At 44.5% G+C, this 16530-nt stretch overlaps 1 pseudogene; it reads left to right on the forward strand.

The window, feature by feature from the left end:
• Positions 1-11737: 11737 nt before the first annotated feature.
• Positions 11738-12216, forward strand: LOC117714150 (small ribosomal subunit protein eS19 pseudogene; annotated as a pseudogene).
• Positions 12217-16530: the final 4314 nt, after the last annotated feature.

The following is a 16530-nucleotide window of genomic DNA, read 5'->3' on the forward strand; positions in this document are numbered from 1 at the left end:
CGTGCACAGAGAGCCAAAGAGCCAGAGAGAGTAAAACATATTGCACATTACTATATAAATACAAGTATTTATACTTTTAAATTAACATGTAATGATTTATTTACCAGTGCTGAGATAAAATACAAGACCTCACAAATTCTAGCCAATCGCTCTCCCACCAAGTTACACCCCCAGCCTTGGCTTATTTAGTCAGCTAGTTAGACCTCAAACAGTCTGTCGGTCAAGCTGTCTTTGAACTCGTGATCCTCCTCCTTCACCCTCCCCCAGCCCCATTCCCACACAAGCGCTAGGATTACACCACCATTTCTAACCCACTGGTTCTCAGAAAGCCATTAGGCCTGAGGGTTTGCGCTGTTGGTGCCCAGTGAATATCCTGTCGCCTGTTTTCAGTTGACTTACGTTCTCTCTCTAAACTCGGCTAAATCCCACCCCGCCCCCTCAGCACCTGTAGATGTGATGATGGTGCTCGCACCACCACAAGTTCCAAGCAAGAAAAGTGTTGTCTTTAGAGTGTATCCATGCAGTCTTTTGATTCGGTTATTTTGACATTCATTATGTTAGAGAAAGATTTTTTAAAAAGCACTTCCAATGACAAACATGACCCAATAAACAAACAAATAACCAAAATGCACACTGAAACTGCTCAGGGAAACTTTGAGTAGGCATGAATGGGTCAGTTTCATCAAAACTAGAAAAGCTTTTTTTCTAAGTTAGTTTATATAGCCGTCTTGCTTGGGGATTCATCCCAAGGGAACAGCCTTCCAACTTGGACCCCCTAGGTCTGGGACTGCCTCTGCACGCCATCTCAATGTTCTCATTATGTAGAGTATACTTAAGACCTCATATGGGGCCTTAGTGTGTACCATTTCCCGCATATGACTGAGTAGACAATCAGGGATATTGTTCCTTGGTGATTGCTGCAAGGTAAGAAAACATTAACAATTAGAGAATTTGATAGGTCAGCCACCTTGTTTAAAATGGGAACCAGTGGACACCTATTCCTGGAAAAAGCAAAGACCAAAACAAAAGCAGTTGAGACAGTGTTAGGGTGATTTTTGCTTTGGGAAGGGGAAATGGCTCCGTTCTGCTGTGAGTACATGGCTCTCTATGCTTTAGTTCAGGATTCTGATGCAGAAGAGAGAAACATGAAGATCCAGAGCAGGGCAGGCTCCAGAACAGGCCCAGACCACAGTCAGTGGGATGCTACACAGCACGGCCTGACACCACAATCAGTGGGATGCTACACAGCACGGCTCCAGGCCACAGTCAGTGGGATGCTACACTGCACAGCCCCAGGCTGCAGTCAGTGGGATGCTGCACTGTTTTGTCAAGAGAAGTTCAAGAGCCTTCATGGGCTCGCAGGTGTAGATGTTTTCCTCTGGATCTTGGGACAAGACGTCCCTTTATTTTATTCTGGAGATATGAATCCAGTTGTTAATTGCAAACAGTTTGGCCATCAGGGAGAGTACTTAGGTGCCGGGATCCAGTGTCAACACAGGATCAGAGTTCTCAAATGGAATCAGGGATATCTGGAAGGCGCATAATAAACAGACACAGACTACTTTTCGGGTACAAACTGACAGGCAATTTCTCAAGGCTTACAGTTGCTCTCTCTCTCTCTCTCTCTCTCTCTCTCTCTCTCTCTCTCTCTGCCCTCCCTCTCTTTCTCTCTCCCTTTCTCGATGCTTGAGGTTGCACACACACTGCATTCTCCTGTGCACTTTTCTTTTCTCAAACTCCCACACTCCTACACACCTCTGTGCATTCCCCTCACTCACATACACACTCTTCACACACATTTCACACACACCTCACACACACACCACATGCACTCTCTCATACACACTCTCCATACACACCTCACATTCTCTCTTCGTTGACTTCCCATTCTCTGTCTGTCTGTCTGTCTGTCTCTCACACACACACTCACACTCTCTCACATTATCCCACACTCACCTCACGCACACCTCATGCGGATCTCGCTTGCTCTCCACTCACTCTCTTGCCTTTTTTTTTTTTTTTTTTTTTTGCCCCAGTCTTTCATTGATACTCAAAAAACAGGTAGAAAAAAAAAAGACATTGTATAATCATTGCCAAATTAAATTCAAAAGAATAACCACATCCCTCAAAGAATCAAGAATTACAGTTTTCCCCCAAAGTTTCAAGCTTCACTATTCCCAGGCCTGTAGCCAAAATAATAATTGTAAACTTATCATTATTTAAACTTTAACTTTTAATTTATTATACTTCAGAGCTCAGATCCCGAGGTCAGCTACTTGCATTTTCCTGTGAAGCTCTAATGATAAATGACATGGGCAAAGCTGCCAGACAGTGGCCAGAAAGAATCAAGTTTACCCTTAACTTAGTTCTGCTAGCTTCCTGTTTCTGCACATTGCACACAATGACTCTCGGTCCCAGTGTTTTGACTTAGTTTTACTAGTATGTAATTTTATGTATTTTATACTTTCTTATCCAGGAACCAGTCTCAAATCTTGTGCAAAACTTATTTCATAATTTCAATAGTTTTTTTTTCTTTACTTAGAGTCCAATTTCACTTTGTAATAATTTATTCAAACTTTCTTTGCAAGTCAAACATTAATCTGGAACTACCACTGTGCAGTTATTGCACTGTTTCCAAGATGAGAACACACAGCACGAACCTGGGCCATTAGGACTGTGCTGTGCTGTGCCCTGTGCCTCAATTTTAATTGTTTAAGAATCATTACATCAAGGAACATCTATTTTCACAGAATTCATCAGAGCCGAAGGAGAAAGAAATAGGAAAGTCAGATATAATAGAATAATTATGCACACCAAGGCCAACTGAACAACAGTCACACAAATAAAATCTATACAGCCATTGTCCAGGGCTAAGTTCAGGAGAAATTGGAACAACTGTTTTTGGAGGTTTTGTTTGTTTGTTTTGTTTTGTTTTGTTTTTACAAAGAGCTGCTGAGGACTACTGAGATGTCTTCATCCTGGCCTACTGCAGGCAGTCCCTTATTTCAGATGGCAGGTCCCCTGGAGGAATGTGTCTCTGCTTCTCAGTGTCCCAAACACCATTCTCTTTAACAAGAAGCTGCCGAGGGTTCTGAGATGTGTCTATCCTGGCCTGCTGCTGGCAGTCCCTTGGTATGCTGTCCTCAGCACTTAGGACCACTTGGAGAGGTCTGTTCCATTGATGACCCCACTGTTCTACAGGTCTGTCTTTTCAGGTTTTAAGGAAGAGCCAGTCTAGGGTCCACAGTCTTTCAGGTTAGACTCTTTTGACTGAGTATAACCTTGTTTTCATTTTTGTATAGGGTTTGTTGGATTTGCCTTAAGTTTATTCTGTACTTGATTCTGTGAGAAAGGGCCTACTACCCAGTGACTCTAGGGGCTGAACCAGGCATTAGACTTTGGAGTTGTTCTAACTCTTAAGAGGACAGTGGGTAACAACTTTGTTGTTGTTTCCCCAGAGGTTTCTTGGCAAAGCTTTCCTAGAGTCTGCTTAATAGTTGGTTAGTCATTTCAATTTTTTTCCTCAAGACACTGATCTCCAAGCAGAGTTTAAATAATATTTTATTTCCAGAGCCCTAGATATAGACCAAGTTGCCTGTGATGTAAATGATGGGCATTTGTCACACTCTTGTCACTCTGTGACCTGTCGACTCTCTGTGATAAGGGTAAGGTTAAACCTCAGTAGGCAAGGTCAAACCTTGGTACTCCCTTCAAGGTAGTCCTTGCCACTGTGGTCAGCCTCGATTCGGCCAGTGACAGTGTCCACACATGCCAACAGATACTTGAAGGTGACAAAAGAGGGCATATGAGTAAAGTGTATTTGCCTTTCCTTGGAATTGGCTCCTGGACTGACAGAGGACATGGCTGGCTGGAGCTGTTATGTATGCAGAGTAAACACCGACCCTGATAGACATTGTTCACCTTGTCAATCAATCTTCTTAAAAAAAAAAAACCAATTGAGTTAATATATAGAGAGTGGCATCTTTTCCCACATGAAAGGAGGCATGTCTTTCCTTAATTATTTTTCACTCTTGGGCTTGGGATAATAGTACTTTATTTTCTGCTGGCTGGGAAGGCCAGAAGAAAGACAACCAAGTACCTGCCCCAGTCCTGTTGGGCCAGGGGCAGCCCAAAGAAAAATACTTGAGTGCCTACTACAGGTGCCACTGCAGGGAACCAATGTGTGATGTAGAAATGAGAAAGATGCAGTGAGTGGTGGAGAGATGGAAGAGAACGTGAAGCTGGGGGCTCAGACATGGTGGGGAAAGGTGGAGCTGGAGACCGGATGGTGGTGAGAAACAGGCAGAGGGTTTGCCTTTAATCCGAAGTTAAAAACACACTTTTTTTTTTTTTTTTTTTTTTTTTTTTTTTTGCTTTGTCTTCTACATCACAGATTGTCACAGGAAAGTCGGGCACACACTGGAATCGGGAACCACAGCAGAGACTGCTGAGGGGGACTGCGTACTGTCCTGCCCCCCCCCCCCCCCCGTGGCTTGCTGAGATTGCTTTCTAACTCAATCCATGAGCACCTGCTTAGGGGTGGCACCACCCACAGTGGTCTGTGCCCTCCTGCACTGGTCCCTGATCAATAGAAACTCACCACATACATGCTGATGGGCCAATCTGATAACAGCAATCTCTCAACTGAGGCTCTCTCTAGTTTGCAGTAAGTTGCCAAACACTAACACATCAATGTGTAGCTGCCCACTGACAAGGTGAACCTCCAAAGACAGCAGCCACATGGAGAATGAAAGATACCAACTGAATATGCAGCCGCTGTAAGGAGGACAACGATAGTAGTGAGCGGTCCCCTAGGAAATCAAAACCTTGGGAATGGAGAAGTCTTGGTTTGCCAGGGAAGCAGACTAGGCTTCTACTAACATAGCAGCCAATCAGAAACCAACCCAGGTAACTTCCCTAGCACCCACCAATGAAGTTTTAGACTACCTAACCTTTGCTAAAATACCCCTAAGGCTTGTGTGCCTTTGTCTGGGGATGCCATTTTGATGAATGGTTGACCCCTGCATGCTGGTAATCTCTGCAGAATAAACACTTATTGCATTTGCATTCTCTCTGAGTCTGGGGACTTCCTCCAGCAGTTCTTGGACCCTAACAGTAGTTTGTTGCTGGATTTGATTTAATGCTTGCTTTGTGGGTTCCCAGAATTGCACGAGAACTCCACATGTGAGATGCTGAGGGTCCCTGACCCAAGCTGGTTCTGACTGGCAAATAAAGTTACCAGCAGCCAATGGCTGGACAGAGAGACAGAGGCAGGACTTTAGATTCCTCAGGCAAGGGAACCCAGGGAAGAAGGGAGGATTTAGAACTGCCTTGCCGAAGAAGCAGAATGATCAGGCCTGAGAAGTGCAGGACAGAGACACAGTCAAAATGAAAGAATCAGGGATTATGGCCCAGGAGGGCTGTAGGCCAGGGTAACCAGGATGAAATATAGGTTTTAGTAAGTAATAATTCAGGAATATCAGAGGAGAGAGTATGCTAGCTACATGGAGGTTTGGGAGTGGCCCTGCCATTGAGCTGCTTAGGGCATATTAAAAATAAGGCTGTGTGTGTGTGTGTGTGTGTGTGTGTGTGTGTGTGTGTGTGTGTGTGTTTCATTTGAGAATCCACAACATTGGGACAGTAACAAGGAACTCACTCACACTGCCACCACTGGGCAACAACATCAACTACAGCAACAGTAAGTATGTGGATAACCAAGATGGCAGTGTCCACATAGGGGTGACCACAGTAGTCTAAGAAAAAGATAATGATGGTTGTATTGTTCTGGGTCTACACTGCATCCAGCTGACATGTTCACCTAAACACTACACTAACCTTATACTTTCTGTCTTAATTAGCAGAGATGCTCACAGGGAGTACCTGCACTCCACCATTATAGGATGTAGTCCCAAGAAAGTAGCAATTTAAGCTGGAAACTTCACCTTCAGTTCATTTGAACTCTCGCTATGCTATACCCTCAAGATACAGCATACAGGGCAGGTTCCCTCTTCTAATATCTCAATGCCCATAATCAGCTTGAAGAAGTTAATAAAGAGTCTGTGCACCTATTCCCTGGGCTTGGGGACTGAAGTGGTTAATATTGGGCTGTCTTTCTAGGGAAAAGTAGTGGTTTTGTTGGAACAGGGAGGATTAGCTAGGATTTATTGCATAGCCATAACCTATTGGTAGAAATATGTATAATTATTATCAAGATGAAGTTATAATTTCTTAAATGGTACAAAATTTACTTTGATTTCAAATTTAAGGTTTTCATTGGTATGAGCTTCTTATTGATATAAAAGTGAGATTAATATTGTTACTCTCATAGGCATTGTGCCTATATAACACATTTAGGAATACAAGGCTTAAACCCAGTCTTTCTTCAACTTTTCTAACTGATTTGAGATGGTTAGCCTGTGAGTTAAGGGCCTATAGCAATCGCATGGCTCTGAGTTTATTGTTAGGGTGTTTTCTATATTTTATTTAGAAGTAGCTGAGAGGAGTTAACAGACAACAGTCCAGATTGCCTTACATGGATAGTTGGTTTTCAAAATGTCAGAAGTCCACAGAATTGACGTTATAAACATTTCTGTATTAATGTTCATTTTGATTAGAGACCTGTCTGTTCCTGACAGCTTCCTGTCTTGGATTTTAAGAAGAAATTGAGCATCTTGGAGTTACTCCAGTTGTGGTGATACAGCCACTAGGCAAGAATTGCCTCTTTCCATCTACAGACAAATCACTGCCCAAAAAAGGACACACTTGCAGAATAGTAGACTGATTATATCTGCCAAGACAGAGTAATCAGCCCTTAATAATTCTGCATCACTAAGGTCTGTCAGATAATCCTGGGCCAGAAGGCTGAAGATCAGATGCTCCAATATTTTGTAGTATAGGGACTGTCCAGCTATTCAGAGGTCTCTATAAATTGGCTAAGTTTTAGAAGCTATGTTTTGTGCTTCCCATAATTTCTGTTAACTCAGTCATTCTGGATTTCTGACGGGGCTGAAGACTTATAGTCTTATAGCCAATCCCAGCTATTTACTTTGAGAGAAAAGATTTGAGAAGATGGTTTTCAGCTGACATTCATTCTAAAGCCAAGAAAAAAGCCAGGTTCAGAACTAAGTGTTTTAGTTAGGAGAGATGACAGAGGTTCTGCTTAGTCAACAAAATGATGGACTGGTTATTGGGTCTATCTTGTACCTTACTGACATAAATTGGTATAGTTATGCTCTAATTGTATTTTGAGAGAAAAGTTTTATCTTAACAGGAAGGGTAAAATGTAGGAGGAACTAAGGTGGGAGGAGTAAGGAGAGGAGGAGTTAGGTGACGAGTGGGGGAGCATGGAGGCAGATGTTCACGTGTCTCCGCCAGTCAAAGATAGTTGATATATCTAGGTTGGGTATTGGGTTACACTTCTGATTCTATGGGCATCTTGTTACTGAGCATTACCAAACTTATAAAACCTTTGATTAACATTAAAAAATTGTATAAAAGCAAAAAGGAGAGGGGGGATGGAATAGGGGTTTTCTAGGGAGTGGAAATGGGGAAAGGGGATGGCATCTGAAATGTAAATAAAATAGCCAATAAAAAAAATAAATAAAAAAAAAAAGAATTGAGGCAGGCTCAATCAGAAAATCTAAAAAAAAAAGATGCCAATGCTTTACTGTAACGCAATCTGGCTTGGATACAAGTTGGAAGACAAGGAAGTTTAGCTGAAAGCTGGAAGGTACACCAGGCAGCTGGACTTAGAAGATTCAGAGGAAATGGTCTGGAGCACCTTATGCTCAGACCCTCACGGCTTTCTACAACGATAGGATACAGTGGGAAGAAATGGCAAAGGGGACAGCTCTGCTGTATTGATGACCCCTGTTTGTGCCTTAGGTCACAATAGGCAGTAGGAATAAGATAAACTGTCCTTTCCTACTCTATGGTGCTCCATTCTACCTCTGTTTACACATTCAATCATTCTCTCCTTTCCTCAGGTTAGCAGAGAAAAGTCCCCAGCGGGACCCATCATCTTGTCAGCTAGGTTTGCATGGGCCCAGCAGCTGTGGATCTGCATGAGTCTCCGAGTCTAATGCAAACATCCTAGCGGCTGGTGCACATGTTTCTTTGCACCAGCAGAAGCCCAGCACTTGTCCCAGTAATACAGATGAAAGAGTCTGTTGCCATAGGGTACCATAAGCTGAGGAGGCAAAAGAAGGGGGAAGGCAGAGCTTTGATGTGGTGCCCACAGGCTGGCATCTGCTATCTTGCTAGATTTACTTCTTTGTTGCTATGATTAAACACCCCAACCAAAACCAACTGATGTGGGTAAAGCATTGATTTGACTCACATTTCCAGGTCACAGGCATTAAAGGAAGTCATAGCAGAGAATCAAGCAAGAACTTGAGGAATGATGCTTGCTGGCACACTCTCCAGCCCTCTATTTCACACACACACACACACACACACACACACACACACACACACACACACACGCACGCACATGCATGCATCACACATGCACGCACAGGCACACACATACATGCTCATGTGCACAAGCCAATCTGATCTATGCAACTTCTCAATAGAACTATCAGATGACTCTAGGATTTGTCAGGTTGACAAATCCGACGAGGACACCTTCCACAAGAGCTTTCCCACCATTTACAAACGCCATAGTAAAAAAGAAAACATAACAAAAGGAGGAGGAGAAGGGAAAAAAGAGAAATAAATTTTTTTCTGGTGACATGGGTGTCTTTGTTAAGGAAGATGGAGACATTGGAAGGCATTTAGGTGTAAGTCTTACCACATGCCTGGCAGCTTGGCAGCTTGTTATTGGCACAGATCTGAATTTGGAGGGTACCTGCGGTGATTACCAGGTTCCTCATATCCTAGAAAAAGATTTTGGCAGAGACACATATACAGTAACAGGAAAGGAGACAGTTTATTAAAGAAAAGATGTCCAAGCTTAACAACAGGCCAGAGCTGGAGACAGGTCAAGGATTCTAAGGAAAGAGGCAGGGGTCTGACCAATCAGTACCACAGAGTAGACTCCAGAGCTGTCTAGGACACTGAGTTAAAATCTTATAGGGTTTTTAAGTCTAAAATCCATAAACATCTGTGTCAAATTATTCCACCAGTCAGAATAGAGGGATAGGGGACTTCCTTAGAAATAACAGTTTTGAAATACACTTGCCCTGTTCCCATTGGTTGGGGACTTGCCTTTCCTAACATTCATGTCTTAACTTGCTAGCCAGGAGGTCAGTTTTCCATGTATATGTCTCTTTCTGCCAAACAGATGTCTGTTTCCAGGGAGGTCTTGGAAATTTAAACTTTACCTGACCCTTACTCAAAATAGGAGTCTTATTCCAAATAGCTTCTTATATAGACATAGGTGTTTCTGCAATGGCTGGGTCCATCCTAGGAGCAGCTTAGAAAGGCAAAGACCATAAAGCTTACACACAGGTGCAGGAAGTGCTGCCGGGTGGTTGGTTTGGGTCCAAGCCTATTGTGGGTAACTATACAAAGCAGTTCTGACTGCCTTCTGTTGTGACTGGTTTCCAAGAACAGCAAAGCACAGAACATCCTAGTAACAACAGTAAGCAAATGAGAAACTTCCCTTATAATATTAGTAGTAACAGCACGAAACGGCAGGCTAGACAGGTAACAGTTAACCTAGGCCTTAACATTTTACATTAGGCCTTAATACTTCTTAGTGAAAAGCCTTGGTCTTTCAGGATTCAGAACCCAATGTTGCCTAGGAGTGGAAAAATCAGTTTTGAAGGAAGCTTCCGCCTCTCTCTCATCCCAAACTAGAAAGCCACAGCTCTGTGTGTGTGTGTGTGTGTGTGTGTGTGTGTGTGTGTGTGTGTGTGTGTGTGTGTGTGTGTCAGTGCTGTTGATTGAATTTAGGGCTACCCACATGCTCTATCACTGAGCTAATGCTTCCAAAGTTACACAGGCTGGCCATGAGCTCATTCTGTAGTCCAGGCAGGCTTTGAACTCACAGTCCTTCACCTCAGGCTCCCATGAAGCAGGGATCACAGGCCTGGGCGGCCCGACATCACTGTACTTATGTCCCTTCAATGATGCTCTCCGTTTCTCTGTACATTTCAGCTGTCCACAACCTCTGTTGGGATTTCTGATGATCTTGTAAATTTTCGGTCTTTAGAATACTATCCCTTTGTGACCCTGACTCTTCTTCCTATTTTTGGTGTCACAGAGGCAGCTTCAAACCTGCAAGGTTAACATATGAAACCTGAGCTCTTTTCCTAGAACTCAGAGCTTGTTATAAGCTATCACCCCAGTGGTCCTTGCTCTCAGTGAGAGCTGGCACAGTCGCTGATGGAGACTTTTAAAACAGATTGCTGTGTGTGTGGCCCTGGTTGAAAGATAGGCGTCAACAAGAAACATGTGACATTCACAGAGCTGCAATTCTCTCTCTCTCTCTCTCTCTCTCTCTCTCTCTCTCTCTCTGTCTCTCTCTCTAACACACACACACACACACACACACACACACACACACACACACATTCCTAGCTGTGACTCCATAGCTTGGGATGGGAGAGAGGCAGGCAGGCAGGCTTTCTCTGTTCTTCTAAGGTAAAAGACTTTTAAAAAATCATCCTTTGATAATTTTATACATGGGTACAACATATTTTCATCTTACCACTACCCCTTCCCCACTTCTACCCTTCCTAGACCCCCCTCCCAACTTCATAACCTCCTTTCATAGCCTACTAAGTCCAATCACTCTTGTCCTTGTCTTCATAGATGTGGGCTAAGGACTGAGGCATGGGTGTCCCAACAGGAGCCATTCCGCCAAGAACACTGACTCTCTCTATCCCAGAAGCCCTCAGTTTGCAAAACTTCTCAGCTAGGTATGGAACTCTATGATTCTGTCTCCCATCTGGGCTGGCACATAGGTTGGCTTGACCCTGTGTAGGTCTTGTTCAGGTAACCACAGCCTCAGTGCCTTTACTAGCACAAAGGCCTGGACTTGTCCAGGAGTCAGTGTTTTACATAGTTCATCCTTAGCTTCTGGACCTTACAGTCTCTCTGCCTCCTCTTCCTCAGTGTTCTCTAAGCACCGAGGAAGGGGTTTGGTACCAATGGCTCCTTGGGGTCAGTTACTCATCAATAAGGACTTTTTTTTTTTAATGGGAGCCAGATACCTTCCTAAGGGAGAGGACTGTGTTCTTTTTGAAGTTCACCATCTTTGTTCTAATGGGTAAGTAAAGGAATCAACAAGATGTACTGAGAGAGTAGAAGACCAAGACCTTACTAGTGTCTTGTTTTTTAATAGGATACTGATGATGCCAAGAGAAGTTGAGCCCTGTACAGAATGTAAGGGTCACGTGTACTGTAGGAGCATGGGGTGATGATATTGTTGGAGGAAGTATGTCACTTGGATTGGGATTTGAGGTTTTAGATGTTCAAGCCAGGCCCCAGTCTCTGTCTGTCTGTCTGTCTGTCTGTCTGTCTGTCTCTATAGATATAGATATAGATATAGATATAGATATAGATATAGATGATATAGATATAGATATAGATATATCTGCTGCCCATCCAGATTTAGAACTCTCAGCTACCTTTCCAGCACCATGTCTGCCTAGATGCTGCCAAGTGTCCCATCATGATGATAAAGGACTAAACCTCTAAACTGTAAGCCAGTCCCAATTAAAGGTTTTCCTTTATAAGAGTTGCCTTGGTGTCCCTTTCCCCTGGCTGGCAGCACGGAGGCTGCACAATGCCTGGAGTTACTTTAAAAGACTTTAACCAGCAGGAGTTCGTCAGAGCTCTGGCAGCCTTCCTCAAAAAGTCCAGGAAGCTTAAAGTCCCTGAATGGGTGAACACAGTCAAGATTGCCAAACAAAGAGCTTGCCCCATATGATGAGAACTGGTTCTACACACGAGCTGCTTCCACAGCACGGCACTTGTACCTCCGTGGTGGTGCAGGGGTTGGTTCCATGACCAAGATCTACGGAGGACTGCAGAGAAACGGTGTCATGCCCAGCCACTTCAGCAGAAGCTCTAACAGTGTGGCCCGCTGGGTCCTCCAAGCCCTAGAGGGGCTGAAAATGGTGGAAAAGGACCAAGATGGGGGCTGCAAGCTAACATGCCAGGGACAGAGAGATCTGGACAGAATTGCTGGACAGGTGGCAGCTGCCAACAAGAAGCATTAGAACAAAGGATGCTGGGTTAATAAATTGCCTCATTCATTAAAAAAAAAAAAGAGTTGCCTTGGTCATGGCATCTTCACAGCAGTAGAACCCTAAGGCCAGGAATAAGGGGAGCAAGAGAAAGACATGCCAATCCCAACACTAAACTGTAGGGTGTATAAAACACATTGCAGAGTTCGTGTGGCCTGACCCCCTCTGGTCTCACAGCAATCCTGGAAAGAAGTGGTGGAATCCAAGCTTTGAGGGATGCATGGTTTGTCCTTTTTAAGTGATGGGGTGATGCTAGAAACCAACCCAGAATCTTTCTGTCATGCACAGTGCTATCTGTTTGCAAGGAGAAATCATGTGAGAAAGGACAACACATGAGCTCTAGGGAGACCCTAGCCCCAAACCAAGTAGACATGAAAGTCCCATCATCGCCTTTACCTTATGTGCTGATCACACAGATTTCAGGGGAAGTTCAGTCCTCTTTTCTAAGGATTTATTTTTATTTTTAATTATGCTTATGCTGGAGAGAGAAACAGGGTTGTGCACACATGTGCAAGCACCTTCAGAGATCGGTAGAGGATGCTGAATCCACTCAGAGCTGGAATGACAGGTGATCATGAGCCGCCCAGCAGGATCACTGTGGTCCAAACTTAAGTCTGCAAAACTCGTATGTGCTCTTAACCAGCGGTCCATCTCTCCACCGTCCCCCACCCCATGACTCTCCAAGAATAAGAAGTATTAGTTACTCATTGTGGTTCCAGCTGCTGGGGCTGGGGCACACACCTGGGCTGAGCTGATATGCCTAGTGTCTTCCTAGACTGTACACAGCTTTTATCACAAGCTACCCACATGTGACAGTGTCTGAGAAAGGCAAGGGGAAGTATGAGAAACCCTACACTGACATTGGCCCAGATTCTCTACATTCGGAGCCCTGAGGACACTGGAGTCTCATCATTGGACGTCGGACACACTGCTCTTTATATCCTTTGGGAGCAACTTTGGCCCAGAAACAACTATAGCAGAGTATGTCCTCTGTGATGGCAAGACAGAAGGCCAAAGCCCAGGAACTTTGCCAGATGGATGAGGAAAAGCATTGTCAGAGGTCTTAGGCAATGCACCCATTGTAGGAGATAAAAGAAGAAAAGGTGGGGTGTATTAAAACTCACTGGGGAAGAATGTGGGAAACAGTTAATGGAGATTCTATGACCTTTTAACGAATTACTAATATGCAGGGGATGGTAAAGCAATTGTTCTAAGTTCAAGGTATTAACCTCAGCATCTCCTCCTACCATTGTCTTAAACGGCAGAGCACAAAGCCAAGTCCTTACCTTACCGCTGGCTTGAACGAAATCGAATCTATAAGCTCACAAACTGATCACTTTCAAAGTAAGGACTTGCTGAGATTATTGGCATTAGTGGGTAGGTCAGGTTCAGGTCTCTGAAAGAAACCTGGGTTGACTCCTGATTGTTCAGTCTTGTTCCATTCTGCCATGTTATGTAGGTGCAAGAGACCCTTTTCCAGATGTATGAACCAAATAAGCCTCTATTCTTTGTAAATTATTCAGCCCAAGGTGCTTTGTTTTAGCAAATAGAAAATAGCCTGAGATGGGGCCTGCATGTACATTGCCTAAGGGGCAATGATTCTGGAGCTGGGCAAGAACAACACTGGACAGAAAGTCAGTGAGGGAGATGGTGCCTCAAAGTGAGAGGGCCACCCCCACCCCCATCTCAGCAGTGGTGAGCAAGCATGGCCTTAACACTCAGTTTTCATTGAGTTGTAAAATCAAGTGTGTCCCTTAGGATGGTGCAGTTAGAATTACTCCTTAGCTCCAGAGACACCGAGAGTCTGCAGTGCTTTAGGGTGCTGTCTGTGGTCTTTAACTCACTTTGATCAAACTCTTAAGCCTCAAAGGCTTCATGAGGCACCACGCTTTGATCAATACTTGGACAGAGCTGACCTCCAAGGCCCAAACCCTGCGGTTTATCTTTGTATTGCGGGTGCCTCGTGACAATTGCTTCACTCTTCCTTCCCTTCCTCCCCACTGAAGCTTACCGCTCATCTTCATTACAGGTCCCAGTTCTGAGGCCTTCGGCTCGGTGGTCAGACTCTGCTTTCACTCATTTCACACTGTCTGGTTATGCTCGCCCATGATGCCTTCTGTCCTCCTGGGGCAGCCTTCATTCGTGCTCTTCTTTGGCTCTCTGGCTTTCCATCTGGCCTGTTTTCAGGCTTAGACTGTCTCTTACTTCAGAAGCTCTGGAGTCTTGGCTAGTGTTACAAGATGTAGACTTGCAGTCCAAGTATTGGCAACTCTGAACTCAGCCCTTTAAGTCCCTCTCAATGAAGAACCTTAGGATATCTTAGGGATCATGAAAAGGAAGAGAAATCTCTTACTCTAGAGTCTGGTTATGTTCAGAGCTGGCCGAGAACCAAGGAATTCAGCACCTGTTGTGGGTTAGCTCAGTGGTAGAACTTTCCTAGAGTGCAAAGGCCTTAGAGTCAATGCTTAGTACTGAAAAAAAAAAGAAGAAGAAGAAGAAAAGAAAAGAAAAGAAAGAAAGAAAGAAAGAAAGAAAGAAAGAAAAAAGAAAAAAGAAAATTTCAACACAACTGATAAGGACAGTAGAGAGCCTACCTATGCTTAGCTTTCTAAAGAAAAGTAAGGATGATAAAGAGGGCAATAAGGATGATAAAGTGACCTTGGTGAGATAGTTTAGCTGGTAAATGCTCAAGTGGTACAAACTAGATGACCTGAGCTCCATTCCTGAAACCTATGGAAAGATGAGAGGAGAGAACCAACTCCACACAGTTGACATTGACCACTGCCTCCCCACATCATGTGTATACTCACACACGCACGTGTACACACACACACACACACACACACACACACACACATTCCTAGATGTGACTCCCTAGCTTGGGATGGGAGAGAGGCAGGCAGGCAGGCTTTCTCTGTTCTCCTAAGGTAAAAGACTTTAAAAAAAAATCATCCTTTGATAATTTTATACATGGGTACAACATATTTTCATCTTACCACTACCCCTTCCCCACTTCTACCCTTCCTAGGCCCCCCTCCCAACTTCATAACCTCCTTTCATAGCCTACTAAGTCCAATCACTCTTGTCCTTGTCTTCATAGATGTGGGCTAAGGACTGAGGCATGGGTGTCCCAACAGGAGCCATTCCGCCAAGAACACTGACTCTCTCTATCCCAGAAGCCCTCAGTTTGCAAAACTTCTCAGCTAGGTATGGAACTCTATGATTCTGCCTCCCATCTGGGCTGGCACATAGGTTGGCTTGACCCTGTGTAGGTCTTGTTCAGGTAACCACAGCCTCAGTGCCTTTACTAGCACAAAGGCCTGGACTTGTCCAGGAGTCAGTGTTTTACATAGTTCATCCTTAGCTTCTGGACCTTACAGTCTCTCTGCCTCCTCTTCCTCAGTGTTCTCTAAGCACTGAGGAAGGGGTTTGGTACCAATGGCTCCTTGGGGTCAGTTACTCATCAATAAGGACTTTTTTTTTAATGGGAGCCAGATACCTTCCTAAGGGAGAGGACTGTGTTCTTTTTGAAGTTCACCATCTTTGTTCTAATGGGTAAGTAAAGGAATCAACAAGATGTACTGAGAGAGTAGAAGACCAAGACCTTACTAGTGTCTTGTTTTTTAATAGGATACTGATGATGCCAAGAGAAGTCGAGCCCTGTACAGAATGTAAAGGTCAAGTGTACTGTAGGAGCATGGGGTGATGGTCTTGTTGGAGGAAGTATGTCACTTGGAGTGGGATTTGAGGTTTTAGATGTTCATTCATTCAGACACATTCTGGGGGATCCATAGAACCCATAGCCAGTGCTAGCACTCCCCTTCCGCTGCTCGCCCCTCTTCAGGTCTGAGGCCTGTTGGTGAGTGCACCCCGTTACCGCCGCCAGACACATTCTGGGGGCTCCACAGATCCCACAACCAGCTTTAGGTAGGAAAACCCACATACTACCCTGAGCTTATAGCTGGGTGCCCTGAGTGCTCAGAATCCAGCAGATACCCACCCCACCCCCTGCCCCTGCCGGCTAGCACCCCCCTCTGACCATCTCCAGGATCTGAGGCCTGGACCAGACCTCTGCCAGGTCTGCAGTTGTGTGGACCCCGGATTCCACCTGAGACATACAGGAAGGTCCACTCAACCCAGAGCCACAGAGGAACAACTGAACTCAGAGTGTCAGGCAACATATCCTGAGATATCCAAAAGGAGACACTGCACCCAGAACAGCAGACAACTAGCTGGACTGCTACCTTGGAGGCACCATATCCTGAGGCATCCTAGAGATACCACCGTAATCAGTGCAGCTGGAAAAAATCACAGAGACATCTGGACCCCT

This window comes from Arvicanthis niloticus, chromosome 8 (genome assembly GCF_011762505.2).
Source record: "Arvicanthis niloticus isolate mArvNil1 chromosome 8, mArvNil1.pat.X, whole genome shotgun sequence".
NCBI lineage: Eukaryota > Metazoa > Chordata > Mammalia > Rodentia > Muridae > Arvicanthis > Arvicanthis niloticus.